General features: G+C 45.7%; 1 protein-coding gene and 1 pseudogene across 5 annotated transcripts in view; both read right to left on the bottom strand.

Annotated features, from left to right (window-relative positions):
• The window catches only part of EXD1 (exonuclease 3'-5' domain containing 1), a 930,113-nt gene that overhangs the window by 788,763 nt on the left and 121,848 nt on the right, over nt 1-19,502 (bottom strand). The gene's annotated exons all lie outside the window — the stretch shown is intronic.
• LOC144782651 (GTP-binding nuclear protein Ran pseudogene) lies at nt 17,092-17,517 on the bottom strand (annotated as a pseudogene).

Below are 19,502 nucleotides of genomic sequence, written 5' to 3'. Positions count from 1 at the left end.
CGTTTCTCAGTGTGCACGTTATTCCATTATAAAATCCCCGTTTCCAGGCCTCAAAAGGGCCCGGACCACAGATTCAGCTCCTGTCTCCTGAAAGCCTCGCTGAGGAGCGATACAGCCCCCACCTGTATCCTCGACCCTTCACTTACTTCCTGCCTCGCAGTGCTCGGTGCACCCCGGCTCTGCCTCTGAGTCTGCCAAAAGTATGTTATGGTTCCTGCTATCAGTTCAGTCCTCCTCCTCTGCATTCCTAAGCTACTGAACTGCATCAATAGTTTCCGTCATTGTCTAGCCTTCTCGTCTCCATGTTAGAGAAATACTGTATTTAATGGTCATTTAATATTCTTCACGCACTACATGTAGAATAATGCATGGTCCAGTCTTAGAATCAAGTTAGCTTTTCCCCTCATGACTTCTAGTTTATATCAACGTGTTCCCTAAACATTAGATACCAGATAGGGTTTAGGTACATGTCGCTCCGACCCTCCAGACTCTAGTCTCTGCTCCTAGCCCAGAGTTCGTAGCCCCCAGCTTCTCCTAGTAACACGTCATTGCTAGTTTCCGCGCACCATTAGGTTAGAGGTCCCGGCTCCTTAGGTAGCCCCCTCCTATGTGTCCGCCCATTCAGGACATATTCTGTTACGTTTTTGCATCACATGTCTAAGTAAACTCCCAGTTACACCCCTTATTTCTGTTATCTCTCGCGACTGCTACGCGTCACGCCTTCTACTCCACCTACTGTTACGCCTACTGCAATGTAATGCTATGTGTTTGCGCTATGTATATAAGTCAATGTTTTGTTATTGAATGTCAGCGCGCTCATCCCAGACCTAGCCCCAGCAGCTGCTGGGCCTCTTTTCCCCTGCTGGGCCCCAGTTGTCCTGCTGGGCCCTGTCATTCTGTTCCTATGCAGGTTGTCCTGATCCTGTCCTTATGCTGTAATAAACCTGCAGAAACTCCTACTACCTCGAATCTTGACTCTTATTTATTGAGCTATCTGTTATGCTATAAGTCTAGTCAAAAATAGGGTATTATTTATTTATTTACCACATAATGGCGCCCGAATAGGGACTTGCCCTTTCCCCACGCGTCGGTGAAGCCACGCCGACCCCCTGCAGTCGTGACGGAACCATACTGGCCAAGTGCAGATATTTCTGCTTCAAGTATCCCTCAGGCCCACGGAGGAGACGGAGGAGGCGGTCCAGCATCCGAACGAGACGGTGGAGGAACGCGGCGAGTCCCGACCAGAGCCCAAGCCGAGAGTCCAAGGTCCGAGGTATCCGGAGGCCCACCCGTAACTGAAGTCCGAAGTCCGAAGTCCGTCGTAGTCCAGTCCCGTTCGAGGCCTTCCGTTCCGTGCTGCCCGGTGAGTACCATTGCTGGGGTAGTGTCTAGACAGGGTCAGTCTAAATTGACTCCTGGTCCGTGGGTTGGTGGTACCCAAGCCCACAAACGAAGTGTTCACCTAGGTGGATACGGGTCTTGATGCGTTCCTTTATGGGACCGGTATGTTCCGTACTGTTACAGCAGTGCATCCAGTAACTCTAGTCTGTTCCGTTCTCGAGAATTCTGTTCTGTTTCTGTTTTCAGTATTTTCAGGTAGTATTCTGTTCGAACTGTTATTTATAATATTGTTTAATGTATTTCCAATGTCGTGGTATGCCTGAATTGTTTTCCCAATTGTTATTGTTTTTCGTGTATTGTATTGTGTTCCGATTCAAGTTTAGAATGCCGCTCTTTTCCAAGTTACGTCAGTTAAAAACTAGAAAGGGTCTGCTGGAAGCAGCAGTTCCTGTTCCGCCTAGGGACAGTCCAGGTCACTTTATGTATCAGAAACATGGCATAAGCGCCATATTGTATCTAGATTTATGGGTAGAGTATACCAAACAGTTAGAAGAAAAGTATAGATGGCCCGTATCGGGTACATGGGATGCCGAATGTATCATGCGAGTAGAAGAAGCATTATGGAAAAAGAAAGCCAGACAGTCACAGAAAGATGCCATCGAGTTATGGCGTAAGGAAGCGCATAGAAGAACGGAAAAGGAAGTCAGAAAGTCAGAGTTAAGTAGAGAATCCCAAGAACGAGCCCAAGAAAGAGAATTAATCGAGATAGGTGAACAAGTCAAAGTCGAACAGTCAGACAGACAGAGGCATGCCCTTATTAAGGGTATGTATCCTCTCCTTGCCGAAGGCTTGCCAAAAGCGACCCCAGAGGCACCCAGTAATTTCCCGCCACCATTAGTTCCGACCAAGCTACGTCACAAACCGACCGCAGCTGATATTTTTATTTCGTCCTATTTGGACGACACAGTTCCAGAATATGCCAATCCAGTTCGCGCTCCGCCTGTCCCTGTAAATCAGGCACTTCCAGTTCCTCCAGACACCGGAGTACCTGTTACAGTACCCCCGGGTCAGCCTGTCATACAAGTTCAGCCCACGTTACAATTACCGACCCTGCAAGCACGAAGAATGTCAGTCGACGATTCCAGTCTAGGGGCCGCAGGAGGAGGTCCTCCTCAAACCCCGCCGCCACACAAGCGTTTATCAGCACTCGAATTACATGCCCAAGCATCACAGCGTACTCCTAAAAGTAATAAGTCTGTTACAGAAATCAGACAAGCCCTTGCCGAATGTGTCTATGACACAGTCCCAGGCGAGTATAATATGGTTTTATATTCCGTACGCGTAAGAAGGGTGACCGAGTATCTAGTCACCTTACCAAATATGAAAGAAGATCTAGACAGAATATATCGTTTCATCCGTACAGGGGATGATCCAGAAAGTATTGGCGAGATTATGTCTCAAAGGAAAGCCGAGATTCAGCTCATGATATTAAAGTTCCTGATCAATTGTCTAATAAGAGAACAAGATTATCCGTCTAAAGATCCCGCCGAAATGAGAATCTTAACAAGGTGGAGTGATAATATAGCCGAGGGTAAGCACAAGACCATTAGTGCCATGGAAAGTATGTACAAGAAAATTCGTAAAGAAATAATAAGGTTACACGAACAGCGTAAAGCAGCACAAGTAAGCGAGAAAGAAAGTATCTCTGATCCTGAAGAGGAAGACGAGAATCCCGCCAGAATAGCGTATGTAGGAAAATCCAGATTTCCAGATCGCCATTTACGTCTAGAACCCAAGTCTATTTTTCAACATCTAGCACCAGAACAAAGCTCTTTAGAACAAGTATTTCAAGCTACCGATCACATTCTGAAATCACGAGTCGGTTATAGCGAATTAAGTACCATGCACGAACAAGAACTAGCCCGATCAGCAGTCCGATGGATTACTGATTCTACCACTTTTCCAGACGAAATAGTGGCACAAATGTTTCTGAAACTGCCCCCAGCCGAGCAACGACTGGTGGGTATGTATATGATCCAGCACCTCATTACCCTGTATGAGGGTCAACATTCTGATCCAGGCCCGTTACATGATATCCTGAACGAGTTACTCCAGTACAGATGGAGAGGTCTAGGTACCGATTTAATAAGTGTCATTCTAGAACAGCGCCACAAGTATAGAACGTTCCTGAACCCGCATTTTGTTCATGTCTCACCCCCGGAAAGTAAACCATTCTACATAGACAGACAGAATCCGCTACGAGAAGTCCACCCAGTCCAAGGGGCGGGTGGCGTAATGCAACGAGTGTTTGTATACACTCCGATATCAAAGATGGAACTTCTTGAAATGAAGAAATTAATCCCCTGTCATGACAAAGATCCAGCAGGGTTCCATAGAGAATTAAAAGACATGCTTCGTATGGGAGAATACACTTACCCAGATGTCATTAAAATGTTAAAGGTCCTGCTACCCGCAGGGGTGTATGAAAAGTTAAAGGAAAAAGAATGGGAGGTGGGAGAGAAAAAGATCGATTGGGCAGCTCTAGAAGCTGAAGACAAGGCACGAGTACCAGGTACCGGTCTTGGAGATAAATGTAAAGAATTACCAGAATTATTGATTCAAGTTTTACCCAGATTATTGACAACTAGGAAAGAAGACTGGGATGCAATCTCAGCCTGTAAACAGAAACAAGATGAGGATATTAGTGATTTTTATTCTAGATTTGAGAAATGTTTCAGTATTAATAGTGGTCTCAAGACAAGTAGTGAGTCATACCCTCACCTTTTCGTTACCAAATTAGTCGAGAATTCAAGTCCACAAGTTAAAAACCGAGTTTTGAAAGTCGAAAGCACCTGGCAAGCAAATACTCCGTCCCAGATGCTCCAGTACCACCAGAATAGAATCAGAGAAGAGCAAGAACACGAAAGAAAACGTATGAAAGACACGAAAATGAAAGTGCTAGTTGCACAATCTATTCCTCAAGACAGTCAGAAGAGAGGTCCGAATCAAGCCAGTCATCCTGCAGCTCCCGTTAAAGGGAACTGCAACTATTGTAAACAGCCAGGTCATTTTATAAACGAGTGTGCAGTTCTGAAACACAACATAGCTACTGGTAAGACTAAAGAAAGACCACGTCCGCCAAGACAAGAACAAGTTTCACAGACTCCTCAGTCACAGAATACACAACAGACGGTTACAACACCGCAGCCTATTGCTGCAACACAGCACGTTACATCGCAGATGTACCAGTATGCACAGTCCGAGTATCCAGAGTACCAGTCATATTCATGAAACAGCCTAGAGAAGGAGGTAGGCTTGCCTCTCATCGAGATACCTGTAGACCAAGAAGGTCCCTATGTTCATAGTCAAGTATTAGGGAAAGACAGAAAGTTTTTGATCGATACAGGGGCAAGTAGGACCACAATTAGTCACGCCGAAGTTCCAGGGGCTCCGCTCTCAGGCTCAAGAAATGTTTCCCTTGGATTTTCAGGAAAACCCATAGTTAATGAGATTTCAAAGCCAGTTACTCTAGAAGTAGGTCCATTGTCCCGTACTACTGATCTGTTACTTACTAAGTCATGTCCAGAAAATCTATTAGGCATTAAAACACTGAAAGAGTTAGGTGCAGTTATTTGCTGTTCCCCAGAGGGAATACGTCTGTTCCTACGTGACTTTAAGGGTCACTATGTATTACGAGATTTTGATTCAAGATTGTCTAATGTTCCGCAGCATTTATGGGCGCAAGGTCCAACTGATGTAGGTTACATGCAAATCACACCCTATCGTGTGACTCTCAAACCAGGTGTAGTGTTACCACGAATCAGGCAGTACAGATTGCCACCTGAGGCTGTAGCAGCCTTATCCAAAATTATTGACGAGCTCATGGCTCAAGGAGTAGTTGTAGAAACTGACTCCAATGTATGTAACTCTCCGATCATTCCAGTCATGAAACGTACTGATCCAAATGCACCCCCAGTATATCGATTAGTGATTGACCTACGAGAACTTAACAAATGTATAATTCCTCAGTACCCAGTTGTCCCAGACATCTCTTCCTTATTAACAGCCATTGATTCCGAAGCCACGTTCTTCACTGTCATAGACCTCAAGAACGCATTTTTTAGTGTTCCTATTCATCCAGACAGCCAGTTTCTTTTCGGATTCTGTTTAAATGGAAGGAGCTATATGTTCACACGCGCTCCTCAAGGTTTCACAGAAAGCCCTAGTATTTACAGTCAAGCACTCAAGAGACAACTAGACAACATTCACATGCCAACTGACACTGCCCTGCTCCAGTATGTCGATGATCTACTGATCACAGCCCGTTCTGAACGTGACTGCGAGCGAGCGTCACTGACGGTTCTGTATTTCCTAGCCGAGATGGGGCACAAGGTGTCCCCTTCGAAGCTTCAATTCTGTGTCCAGCAAGTGGTATACTTAGGACACTTACTGTCCAAGAGGGGTAGGCAGTTGACACCCGACCGTATCCAGTTAATAGCGAGTCTTCCCCAGCCAAGAACCCAGAAGGAGGTACGTGCCTTTATCGGCCTTACTTCTTATTGTAGACAATGGATTCCCCAGTATGCATTTCTAGCCAAGCCACTGATACAGTTAACGACACAGGAGGCAGCCGTATCGACTGCCCTCCCTTGGACATCTGACCATACACTTAGTTTCAACGAGTTAAAGAAAGCCTTATGTCAAGCTCCAGTTCTAGCTACACCGAACTACAGTAAGCCTTTTACACTTTTCGTTACTGAACGCGAAGGTACAGCATTATCTGTCCTCACACAAGATCAAGCAGGTCAATACAAGCCCTGTGCTTATTTTTCGAGCACATTAGATCCAGTCGCCCAGGCGTTGCCTGCGTGCCTCAAGTCAGTTGCAGCCACAGCACTAGCTATCAGACAAAGTGATTCTATAGTTTTAGGACATTCCCTGACAGTACAAGTTCCACATTCAGTAGAAGTTCTTTTAAACCGAACACAAACTCAGCACTTGACAATTGCACGTTTAACAGGTTATGAATTGACACTGTTCCAGCCACACATAGAAATTAGACGCTGCAACGTCCTGAATCCTGCTACACTGTTACCATCAGTTAGTTCAAATCCAGACACACATGATTGTGTGGAAGTAGTTAACATTACGACAAAGCCAAGACAAGACCTGACAGACATTCCGTTACCAGATCCTGACCTGACACTTTATGTGGATGGTTCATGTATGAGAACTAGTACAGGAGAACTAGTCGCCGCGTATGCAGTGACTACTGACACTGAAGTTATTGAAACACACCGTATTGATACTCTGTCCGCTCAAGCAGCAGAGCTAGTTGCTCTGACACAAGCCTGTATACATGCCAAGAACCTGAAGGTTAATGTTTACACAGATTCACGTTACGCATTCGGAGTTGTACACGACTTCGGAGTGCTCTGGCAGGAGAGAGGTTTTATGACTTCTCATGGAACCAAGATTCAGCATGGTCTCCTTATTCAAGCCCTGTTAGATGCCATACATTTACCGACATCTATTGCTATCATGAAGTGCAAAGCACATACGAAAGTTACTGACATTATTTCCCAAGGTAATGATTTAGCAGACCGCACAGCCAAGCTTACAGCACAGACTCCAGACATTCCAGTCAATCTGACACATACTCCAGATCCGATTACATGCATGACAGTTAAGGACCCTACACAAGATGTCATAGATATCCAGTCACATGCTACTCCCGATGAAATCAAGAAATGGTCTGTACAAGGAGGGGTCCAGACAGATCAAGGATGGTTAACGAAGGGTAGAGCCACATGGTTCCTCCCCGATTCTATGGTTCAAGTCATTATCAATACCGCACATAGTCCAGCACATTTAGGAGAAAAAGCTATGTTAGACAGTATCCAGAACATTTGGTTCAACAAGCATTTACGAGCTGCAGCCAAGCAGAAAGTCCGTACCTGTATGATATGTTGTCAGTTTAATCCAGGTAAAAGTGTCCCGGTGGAACAAGGTGGTTTCCAGCCTCCTGACCACCCTTTTGAAGTCCTCCAGATGGATTATATTCAGATGGAGCGATGTCGAGGTTTCAAGTATGTCCTTGTAGTTGTATGCGCCTTGTCCAGATGGACAGAAGCATATCCAGTCCCAGATTACACAGCCGCGACCACTGCCAAGCAGTTGGTTCGTGAGTTCTTCCCTCGATATGGACTCCCTAGAGTCGTATATTCTGATAACGGCCAGCCATTCTCATCTGAACTCATGAGACACGTTTCCCTGTTGTTAGGGTACCAGTGGAGGTTCCATTGTGTACGCCATCCAGAAGCAGCTGGACTAGTCGAAAGGCATAATCAGACTCTGAAAATCCGTATAGCAAAAGTATGTAAAGACAAGGGTGTGGATTGGTTAGTAGCTTTGCCAGTCGCTTTGTTTTACATGCGTATGGTTGCACATTCCAGATCAGGTCTGTCCCCGTATGAGGTCGTTTTCGGCCGCCCCCCTAACATGTGGGGTACTCCTAGACCCCGAAGTATTACCGATGTTTCATGTAATATGCTGACAGATTACCTAGCTTCCTTGATGTCTGCCCTCAACTCATGTCGTTCACAGGTTGCCGCCGCATTTCCAGACAATACCGAGGTGGCACCGCACGAGATCGTTCCAGGATCCCTAGTGATGATCAGAAATTTCGACAGATCAAGTCCACTGGAACCACGTTGGAAGGAGCCACGTCAGGTCCTCTTGACCACCCGAACTGCCGTCAAGTTGGAAGGCAGGAAGGGGTGGGTACACCTCTCTCACGTAAAACTTTTCAAAGGATCGAAACCAGACATTGCCAAGAACATTTCCCAGGATTCGAAGGATTGCCGGAACATTGTTTTAAAGGACTGTCCCGCACCAGACTTTATTACAACCCCTCCCTTGTTAGAGAAAACTCCGCAACAGGAGTATAAGTTAAAGCTCAGGTCTAATAAGTCAGCCAGTTTGATTGTATAAGTCCTCCCCTAGGTGAAACGGTTAGACTGTTTCTGACATGTATAAAATAGACCCCCATAGTGAGAGAGTCAGTCAAAGCTCAATCACATGTATCGTTTTTCTGAGTTTCATATTATTCATCAGCATAATGATTTCCTGCACCAGCTATGCTTTTTATCTGTGTTTTCCAGTTCCTCATGTAAATATGTCTGCTCATGCTACAGTAGAGCACACGTTTAGTGATCTGCCTCCTCACGAATATGCATACCGCCTCGCCATGCGTAATAACACATTTATCCGTATGTTACATTATTCACACCAGACCAGCAATGCCACTAATTGTTGGGTGTGTGGTCGACTCCCCCCTTTCCAGACACCGAAGGGAGTTCTGCCACTCTTTCCTTATCCATTCTCACACAATGGTTCGTGTGGAGCATGGTCCACGTTAACGTCATCCTCAACAGATATGTCTTTTCTTAACAGTACATGTTTCCCAGACAAGCAAGGTTTCCCCCACAGAACAGGTTTAGATTTAGAAAATGAAGTATATAATTTAGGAAATTATTCGTCGAATTTCATGGTTCTGAATGTTCAGTCTGATACTACTCCAGACTCACCTGCTATTTCAGTACTACCAGTCAAAGGCGAATTATGTGTCCGTAGTTATGGTTCTGTACATATAGGTCATAGTGAATGTACTACTGTTATCCAGTATAGTGACAGTGGGAAATCTATTTTTATAGCTTCGCGTCATTCTTATTTTGTTTGTGGTCAAACTGCATATGTCCGTCTGCCCCTCGATTGGGAGGGAACCTGTTACATTGCTTTTTTACTGCCACCTGTTTTTCTAGCCCCACCTGACTATCATAGGAATTCTTTCTTAGTACACACTAGACACAAGAGAAATCTCCCGATTGTCGATTATACTGAAACCGCCGCAGAGCAATTCATTGATATAGATAAAGGTGTTTTCCCTTATTTAGGTACAGTTGTAAATAGTAAGCTAATTCGTAGGTTAACAAGAACCCTTGAAGCAGTAGTAGATGAGACTGCCTCCGCTCTAGGTAACTTAACTGAAGAGCAATCCTTTATGAGAATTGTCGTTTTACAGAATCGTCTCGTCCTTGACGTCATACTGGCCGATAGGGGCGGGGCCTGTAGAATTCTCGGATCCAGTTGTTGTATTTTCATTCCAAATAACGCGCCGTCTGTTTATTCAGCTATAACCAGACTCCATAAAATTGCCCATCTGTTACACCAAGATCCAGGCACCTGGACATGGTCCGGTTGGTTCTGGAATGTAATTTCCACATGGGGTTGGAAAGTCCTGTCCTTTCTAGGCATTGCAGTAGCGATCATATTTAGCTGCTGCCTCTGTATACAATGTGGCCCTGCGATTTGCAGCATGTGTGCTACCTCTTGTATTCCTAGTCCCAAGCCCCGTTCTAAATCTCGTTCCAAGACAATTCGAGACGAGCAAATGGTACTGTATGAAATGATAGACGGTATCATGAATATTGATGTTTCCTGATGGAAACGTAGTGACAAGGAGGGAATGTGGAAAAGTAAATTTTGCCATGTTCTGTGTCCCTACGCCTCATCCATCATATGTTATGTGTGCATGATCAATATGCATATGTTATTCCCCATTTCTGATTAAAGACGCAATTACAGTTGTGTCCACCTCTAGTATGTTAGTTTCCAGTCCTCGTGAATACTACGAATATCAGGCCTATGTAAATAATGTTGCCACGTTTCTCAGTGTGCACGTTATTCCATTATAAAATCCCCGTTTCCAGGCCTCAAAAGGGCCCGGACCACAGATTCAGCTCCTGTCTCCTGAAAGCCTCGCTGAGGAGCGATACAGCCCCCACCTGTATCCTCGACCCTTCACTTACTTCCTGCCTCGCAGTGCTCGGTGCACCCCGGCTCTGCCTCTGAGTCTGCCAAAAGTATGTTATGGTTCCTGCTATCAGTTCAGTCCTCCTCCTCTGCATTCCTAAGCTACTGAACTGCATCAATAGTTTCCGTCATTGTCTAGCCTTCTCGTCTCCATGTTAGAGAAATACTGTATTTAATGGTCATTTAATATTCTTCACGCACTACATGTAGAATAATGCATGGTCCAGTCTTAGAATCAAGTTAGCTTTTCCCCTCATGACTTCTAGTTTATATCAACGTGTTCCCTAAACATTAGATACCAGATAGGGTTTAGGTACATGTCGCTCCGACCCTCCAGACTCTAGTCTCTGCTCCTAGCCCAGAGTTCGTAGCCCCCAGCTTCTCCTAGTAACACGTCATTGCTAGTTTCCGCGCACCATTAGGTTAGAGGTCCCGGCTCCTTAGGTAGCCCCCTCCTATGTGTCCGCCCATTCAGGACATATTCTGTTACGTTTTTGCATCACATGTCTAAGTAAACTCCCAGTTACACCCCTTATTTCTGTTATCTCTCGCGACTGCTACGCGTCACGCCTTCTACTCCACCTACTGTTACGCCTACTGCAATGTAATGCTATGTGTTTGCGCTATGTATATAAGTCAATGTTTTGTTATTGAATGTCAGCGCGCTCATCCCAGACCTAGCCCCAGCAGCTGCTGGGCCTCTTTTCCCCTGCTGGGCCCCAGTTGTCCTGCTGGGCCCTGTCATTCTGTTCCTATGCAGGTTGTCCTGATCCTGTCCTTATGCTGTAATAAACCTGCAGAAACTCCTACTACCTCGAATCTTGACTCTTATTTATTGAGCTATCTGTTATGCTATAAGTCTAGTCAAAAATAGGGTATTATTTATTTATTTACCACACATTTAAAGACGTGGCTCAAGGATTCCCTCCCACAGGTGCAGTTCTCGTTCGGTTCTATAATTGAGCGAGCCCACAGGATCTCATTCAAGAAGGGGTACCGAGGGCTTTCAAATCCGTTGTTACTTATGTCCAGCATACATGCCCAAACAACAATGAAAACAGAAGTAGAATGCTGTTCCTACAAGGAGGGGAGGGGGCGGGGGGGCAGGAGATGGTCAGGGATCAAACAACGGATCACAACAATGTGTGGATGGGCAGGAGAAGTGGTTTCTCCTTTCGGAAAAAGACCCTCACACCCAGCCAGCAAGGACTCTTGCTTAATCATCGGGTCTGCTTCTTATCAGGTCGGCGCTGCAATACCCGATCAGGTGCCCGTGAAGGGGCCTTCTTGGCGGAGATCTTTATTCCAGACGCCGTTGGGTGTAGTGCGTGTGAAAGCCCTAAAATATGTGTATGATGTAGGTGAAGGTAATGTGCAGGGATGTGAAAGTAAAACAGGGAAGAGTGGTCCACCCAGAACAATTTTAATGAGTTGTGGTCACTACCCTGATTAAAACCAGAAAAAAGGCGCACACTCCCACTCTAAGGTATGTGGAAGAATGTGCTGGTGAAATAGGTCAACATGTTTCTTGCCGGTTATCTATTAATGGTACAAAAGGGGGTGATGGATTAAACCCAGATCTTTTGACTGGGTGTGAGTGTTTGATTGATTCAGATGCTCAGTCCATCACCACCCCCTTTTGTACCGCTTTTGGCCGCCATAAGTGTGGCAGGGTATGCTCAAACGTGAGTCCCTTGCTCACTTTGCCACTGGATTCAAGCAAGCCGGGCTGAAGACTGCTGGAATGCCAGAAACTGGTCCTCGGAAGCTTGTTTCCAGTCCAGGGAAGACATGGCTTGGCAGTTCGGGCTGGACTGTTCCCATGAGGCACAGGGTCAGACTGATTTGCATATAGCCATGTCTGAACTGGGGTGGCAGAGTGGGCTAAAGAACGGTGATGGATTAAACCCAGATCTTTTGACTGGGTGCGAGTGTTTGATTGATTCAGATGCTCCGTCCATCACCACCCCTTTTGTTATCTATTAATGGCAATTTTTCAGGACCAGAATTGGATCTACCTACACCTTTTGGTAATGGCACAAATACAGTGTAGAAACGACCACCTTTACAGCACCCTAAAAAGTGGTGTCTTTAGATCTAGACCAAACCTGCAATAAAAACAATATGACAGTATTACTATATCATCTCAAAGACAAAGCAATGTGTTGGGTGCACCATTAAACATCCATGGTGCCTCACACGCATGCAGAACACCGACATGCATCAACTGTGATCTGAGTATTAAAAACCATAAAAGGCAGCAGATAAGACACAGCACACGTCAGGGTCTAAAAATAGATGGTAGTTGGGTTGATGGACTCACCCCGATCAGGTCAAAGGTTAACGGTATTGTGTACTGGTAGAAGGAGACACTGAAGTGTAGTGTCCTAATTAAATGAAAAACCTATTTTGAAACAAGTCCCAGAATTAGTGCTCAATAGGCAGTGCCAGAGCCAGGGTTCAACGATGGGAGCCCCCGGCATAGTCTTGACGAGGTTAAGTGAGGGTGTCAGGGGGGAGGCTCCAAGTAGAAGTACTGAAGTGGCAGGTATGTCAATGATGCTGAGCGACCCCCCCACGTGTCGGCCTGCAGCTCCACCAACTACAACCAGTGTTGCGATTAGTAGTGCACACGGCAAACATCAGGCTAGACCGACCCGCGCCCCATCACAAAATATCCTGTCCAGTATCAGACTTAATTTTTTTCTTTTTAATTCAAATCATTTTTATTGAAAAAAGAAAAAACACAAATACAAAGGAAAATACATACATGAAATAACGGAAAATAAGAAAGGAAAGAAAAGAAATGAAAACAACAATAATGGGTCCGGATCAAATAATACATACAAGTTAATCAATGCATACATGTTGACGTGCTCAAGTGCCTATTGATTACATCTACCTGAAGGTCACTGGGTGAGAAAACAGTAGTGAACGAGTATATATACACCATGAGTGACAACATAAATAAGCAGTATGGTGACATACAAGAGGATTAAAAACCATTATGGCCTACACCTTCATACAATGAAGTTACATAAATTACCACAATAGGATGGATTCATGGCGGATCAAATGAGAATGAGGAGGAGTCTAGGGATTTCCAGAGTTTACGGTGAGTCTTACGCCATGGAGAGGTATGGAGTGCCAGATTGTCCACACCTCTTAGGAAGGACAGCCATTCTTGCCAGATTCTAAAGGAACCATCTTTAGCATTTTTCCATTTGCACAATATGACTTTACAGGCTAAGGTGAGCAAGAGGTCCATCAGGTGTCGATCGTTATCGTTGACCAGTGCTGAGTCCAGGACACCTAATAAAATATATGAAAATTCCCTGGGAGGATTGATGTTGAAAATGTGACCTATACATTTATAAACTTTATCCCAATATAGCTGTAAAGTGCGGCAGGTGAAAAACATACGAGTAGGGTTTCCAATAGTAGAGTTGCAGTTCCAGCATGTCGGGCTATCCTTTAGGCGGAGTTTAAAAAGTTTATGAGTCTAGTATGACCTATTGAGTAGCATGTACTTAGTCTGTGATAGACTAGGGGATATTTTATTCGAGAAGGCTGTGTTATATATTTTATCCCATTCAAACAAGAAATTAGTTGTGTTGGGTTCGGATTCCCATTTGACCTCATTTCGTTCATGCATCTTCCTGGGGTTTGGAGATAGGAATTTGCATATTTTGGAGACAGTGTGACCCGCTTTCAGTATTAGTGACAATTGAGAAGCTAGCGATGGATCATAGGGTTTTTTTTTTTTAATTTGTAATACAACTTTATTATGGTCTAAACAAAAAGGAATGGGAACGACAGTAACAGGGTTCACCACTGAATGTGATGCGACTGTAGCAGTCTTTAAATTAGATTTGAAACGTGAGGATAAAGTATTTGCAGTCCAAAACAGCTAAATATGCAGGTCCAAAATATGAAGGAATTAATTTTTACTGCCACATTCACTCCGAAGCCAACTCATCTCCTTCCGCATCCCAAAGATTAAAGCACATGTTCTGCTCAGCTAGATAATAAAGTGGCAAACACGCTGCACCATCGACATCACAGGACAGTTGCCTATAAAATGAATATGCTACTTACCAGTATGCATCTGTTCTTGGCATGTAGGGCTGCTGACATTCATATCTATAGCATAGATCGCCGCCTAGTGTTAGGTCCGGATGATTGCACATTGTTGTCCTGGAAGAGTCTTCGAAGTATCACGAGATAGGTGGCTCCTCCCCTGGACTACAGTGCGCATGGGCATCGACTCCATCCCCAGATTGTTTTTAGCCATTGTGCCGAAGATGGTGTAACCGTGTGAGCGATGGCCATGCTAAGAGTAAGTGTAAATTCTGCAGCCGCTACACGCGCCAGGGAGGAGGGCGGGCAATATGAATGTCAGCAGCCCTACATGCCAAGAACAGATGCATACTGGTAAGTAGCATATTCAGTTCGAGGCATGTGGGCTGCTGAATTCATATCTATAGCATAGAATATATAGCAGTCCCTCCATCATAGGCGGCCGCCTGTGCCAGCTGTAGATGTCTGAAAAAGTGTCTTTAGAACAGCCTGCCCTACAGCTGCTTGGAGTGCACATCTACACAGTAGTGTTTTGTAAATGTGTGTGGGGTAGACCACGTGGCTGCTCTACAAATGTCTTCCAAAGGGATATTACCAAGGAAAGCCATGGAGGCCCCCAACTTGTGGGTGGAGTGGGATCTGGGGGGGGGGGGGGGGGGGGGGGTCCGTTAAAGTGCACTTAGCCTTGTGATAGCAAATCTGAATACACTTAACGATCCACCTGGCTATACCCGCTTTGGAAATGGGGTTGCCTTTGTGCTGGGCAGAAAAGGCAACAAAGAGTTGTTGCGTCTTCCTAAAACCCTTTGTCCTATCGATGTAGTACATCAAAGCTCGTTTGACATCAAGAGTGTGGAGCATTCATTCTGCTACTGTCTCTGGGTTTTGAAAGAACACGGGCAGCTCAATGGACTGATTGACATGGAACTGCGAAACCACTTTAGGAAGAAATTTAGGGTTAGTGCGCAGCACCACCCTGTTGGAGTGAATTTGTATGAATGGCTCTTGTACAGTGAGCGCCTGTAGCTCACTAACACGTCGCAGAGACGTAATGGCAATGAGAAACGCCACTTTCCATGTCAAGAATTGAATCTCACAGGAATGTAGTGGTTCAAAAGGTGGGCCCATCAACCTGGTGAGGACTACATTGAGGTTCCATACAGGAGCTGGTGGGGTCCTGGGAGGGATGACCCGTTTAAGTCCTTCTAGGAAGGCTTTAATGGCAGGCACTCTGAAAACGGAGAGATGCTGCCTGTTTTGGAGAGAAGCCGCTATGGCGGATAAGTGTATCCGAATGGAAGCATATGCTAGATTGCATTTGTCGAGGTTTCAAGCTCCCAAGCGGCTGAGAAGGCTTCTGCGCCGTGGACACTGGTACGGGCGCTTCGGTGACCGACCGTGGTGCGAAAGCCTTTGGTGCTACCTTCGGCGGCAACGTAAACAGGAGTGGCGTCGAAGACTTTGGCGTTGTGGCAGCTGGCTTCGTGATGGAAGCTTCCTTCGGTGCGGCCGCGGAAGCCTTGCTCCTGATGCGTTGTAGAGAATCCAACACCTGCTTCGTAAAGGAAGCGGACGGTTTCGTCGATCCGACAGACGTCTTCGGTCCACCAGCGAGTTAAGACTCGAGCGTCGATGCCTTTTTTTTTATCTGGTACAGGATCAGCCTTTTTCGGCGCGCTGTGTCCTTCTGTGCCGACGGCCTTCGGCGCCGACGGTTTCGTGCCGGTTGCCTTGACTACGGGGTGCGGGGCCCCCGTTTCCGGTTCGACGGCCTTTACCGACTTCCCCGGGTCGACAGCCTTCTTCGGCTTCGGCTGCCCCGACGTGTCTGAAGACGAGGAGGCGGCCGGAGGGATAGACGTCTTCTGTTTTGACGGCGTCTCAATTACTTTCGTTTTCGTCGACACCGAAGGCTTCGGTTTAGTTTTAACAAACGTCGGCTCCGCAGAAGTGTCCGTAGCCGGGCCCGTAGGAGAGGCCGTGGATCTAAGTGGAAGGTCTTGGGTAAGGCCGTGTGGCGATCCCTCGACCTGAGCCTTAGTAATTGTTCGTTCGGGGCTTAGCTCTTCACACGAGCTATCTTCCGTAGCCCCGTAGGCCTCATTGTCGTCTCCTACCTCGTCGACGACGTCATCTGCCTCGACCACCTCGACGTCCGCGTCGTAGTCGATCTATTCCGCCGGAGGGGAAACTTGCAGATGAACTTCCTGCTCGTCTGCTTCTTCTCTGTCGAAGATGTCCACTGGTGCCGGGGCCGACTGCCGGGCCTCCTGGCGCGCCACGTGCCGAAGTCAAATCGTTTTCTTCGATCGAAACCTAGAACAAGCCATACAGTTGGCTTCATCGTGGTCCGGCGACAGGCACTTGTTGCACACAGGGTGGACGTCGATGTGTGGGTACTTAGATCCGCACACGGGACATTTCTTGAACGGACTCCGTTCCATGATGTCGACGAAAGTCTTGCTGCGTCGACTGGGCCCCGAGTATCGAAGAGCCACGCGACTCCTCTGGACGTCCGACTCAGGAACAGAGCCGGAACAGAGCTGGGACCGAACGCAAAACAATACCGACTGTATAGGAAAAGGCCTTCGGGCCTTAAGAAAAAGTCTATATCGATTCCGAACTGGAGATGTCGAATATACATCCGAACCCAATGGCGGAAAAAAACAATCTGGGGATGGAGTCGATGCCCATGCGCACTGTAGTCCAGGGGAGGAGCCACCTCTAGGCGGCGATCTATGCTATAGATATGAATTCAGCAGCCCACATGCCTCGAACCTAGACTTCTGACGCTGGGCTCCAGCTTTTACTCACAGATCATCGTCCTCATCTGGCAATGCAGTGGTCTGGGCAATCTGTAAATCTTGCTCGTATTGTGCTGCCAATGCTGGGTCTATTACAACTTCAGGTGGTGCAAGAGCAGGCATTGCTACAAACTCCAAATTGGGATCGCCGATTAATTTTCTTGCAAGCCAAAGGAAGGGCTTCTCAAAGTTGTAATTACCTTTTGCGGAAATGTCGTAGTACTGGAGGTTCTTCTTCCTGTGGAAGACTATGGACTTTGCTTTCACTTTCCGGTCTTTGATATCCACTTTGTTGCCACACAGCATGATGGGGATGTTTTCGCACACTCGCATCAAGTCCCGATGCCAATTGGGAACATTTTTGTCTGTGACTCTTGATGTGACGTCAAACATAATAATGGCACATTGAGCTTGGATATAGTAGCCATCTAGATGGCTAGATGGATCATAGGGTTTTATCGAACGTGCTGAGAGGAGAGTTTTCAATTTTAGTAAGTCATAAAAATCCATAGGGGTTAAATTGTGGTGGCTCTAAAGGGTTGAGAAAGGTAACGGGTGGGGCCCTGCATAGAGGTCTTTTACTAGGTTTATTCCTTTCTGAGACCTGAGCTCCCCATATAGCATGCTACCTTCAATACTTCGAGAGGGATTTCACCATAAAGAAGTCATATTAGACTCACTTACTTTTAATTTATAAAGGTGGACTATTCGCAGGAGGGCTCTTTTGGTATTAAGGAGAACATATTGTGAATGCAGAAGATAGGACTGGTCCATGGTGAGGAGGGCAGATAAAGGCATTCTATCGATGAGTGACTTTTCTATATCCAGCCATACTGGGGTATAGTCCGTTGTACAGACAGCCAGTTGGCTTCTTGCTTGCAGAGAAATGCAGTTTGATAATTCCTGAAGTTAGGGAGACCCAGACCGCCTTTTTCTTTAGATACCTGTAGCTTATTCAGTGTTATTCTGGGTTCCTTACCCTGCCAAAGGAACGTATTGAAAAGCTAAAAAAAAGAAAAAACAGGAGAAAGTCATTGGTAGCATGCTGGCTAAATAATTAACCAAAGGAGTCCATCATTTTCAAAGTTACGGCCCTGCCCCACCAAGCGATATTTAGGGGACCACCCTTCCAGTATTGTGGATACCTTTTTGTAGACTAAGGTTTTGTTAATGTGAATTGTGGAGATCAGGTCTTTATCAAAGTCAAGGCCCAGATATTTAAAACATTTCGGTTGCCATGAAAGGCCCGAGTCTCTCATAATCTCTTTGCTCCCGAGGTTAAGGAGTTTTACTTCAGTCTTATCTTTGTTCAGCTTATACCCGGACACCCTAGAGAAACTTTCTGTAGAGGACATGAGAGCGGGAATAGCCTTCTCTGCTTCCTCAGAAACCACTAAAACATCATCGGCGTAAGCGGTAATCTTGACCGTATAATCGTTAAAGTGGAACCCTGAGATACGATCATTGTTCCTGATGTGATATAAGAAGGGTTCAATGGTGAGTAAAAATAGTGAGGGAGAAAGGGGGAAGCCCTGTCTAGTTATCTGTTGGAACTGGAAGGATGGAGAGATCGAACCTCCTGCGCGGCCCCAAGCCGAGGGGCTAAAGTATAGAGATATTACCATCCGCGTGAAATTTCCTCCGAAATTTCCTCTGAGCCCAAATTTATAATTTAGATATGTCCAATCAACCTTATCTAATGCCTTTTCGGCATCGAGCGTGATGGCTACTGTAGAGTTAGTGAGTTTAGCCTTTTCCAATACATAGGCTAAGATTCTGGCATTATCGCTGGATAGTCTATTCTTTAAAAACCCCACCTGTGAGGGATGAATAAGTTTAGGCTAGAATTTTTGTAGACGGTTGGCCAGAATCATTGCAAAAAGCCTACAATCTAATGTCGCAGGGTTTCCGTTCTCCCACAGAACTGTGCATAGAGATTTGGAACCTCGGTGAATTAGGGTGACCCAAAACTCACCTCAGTACCCAAAACCCCTTACCAGGCTAGCTACAGTGTCTCATTGGTCATAACAAACTCCCAATGTTTAGACAAACCAGAACATGAACTTACAATACCTCAGGTCACGTGGAACACATGAGCACTCTTTCGTTATACAATCATTTCAAACCAGAACGTGGAGTAAATGAGGACACGTGCACATTTGAAATATTTATTTACTAATGCCGTTTTCTCAAACGCAGTTTCTTAGAGAATACAAGGAAACATTATCAGAAGCAAAGTTATCAGCATAGTTACTAGTCCATAGAAAGCAAAAGGTGACAGCATGTTAACATGCTGTAATGAATAAGGGTTAACAATACCTATTTCTCACCCTCCCTAACTAGCATATTATACTAATATCTAAGAAGGTCTCTTTGGGTTTTAGCATGGCGGGCCCATACCTC

This window comes from Lissotriton helveticus, chromosome 9 (genome assembly GCF_964261635.1).
Source record: "Lissotriton helveticus chromosome 9, aLisHel1.1, whole genome shotgun sequence".
NCBI lineage: Eukaryota > Metazoa > Chordata > Amphibia > Caudata > Salamandridae > Lissotriton > Lissotriton helveticus.
The sequence above is the reverse complement of the archived record's forward strand: the minus strand, read 5'-3'. Positions and strand labels throughout refer to the sequence as shown.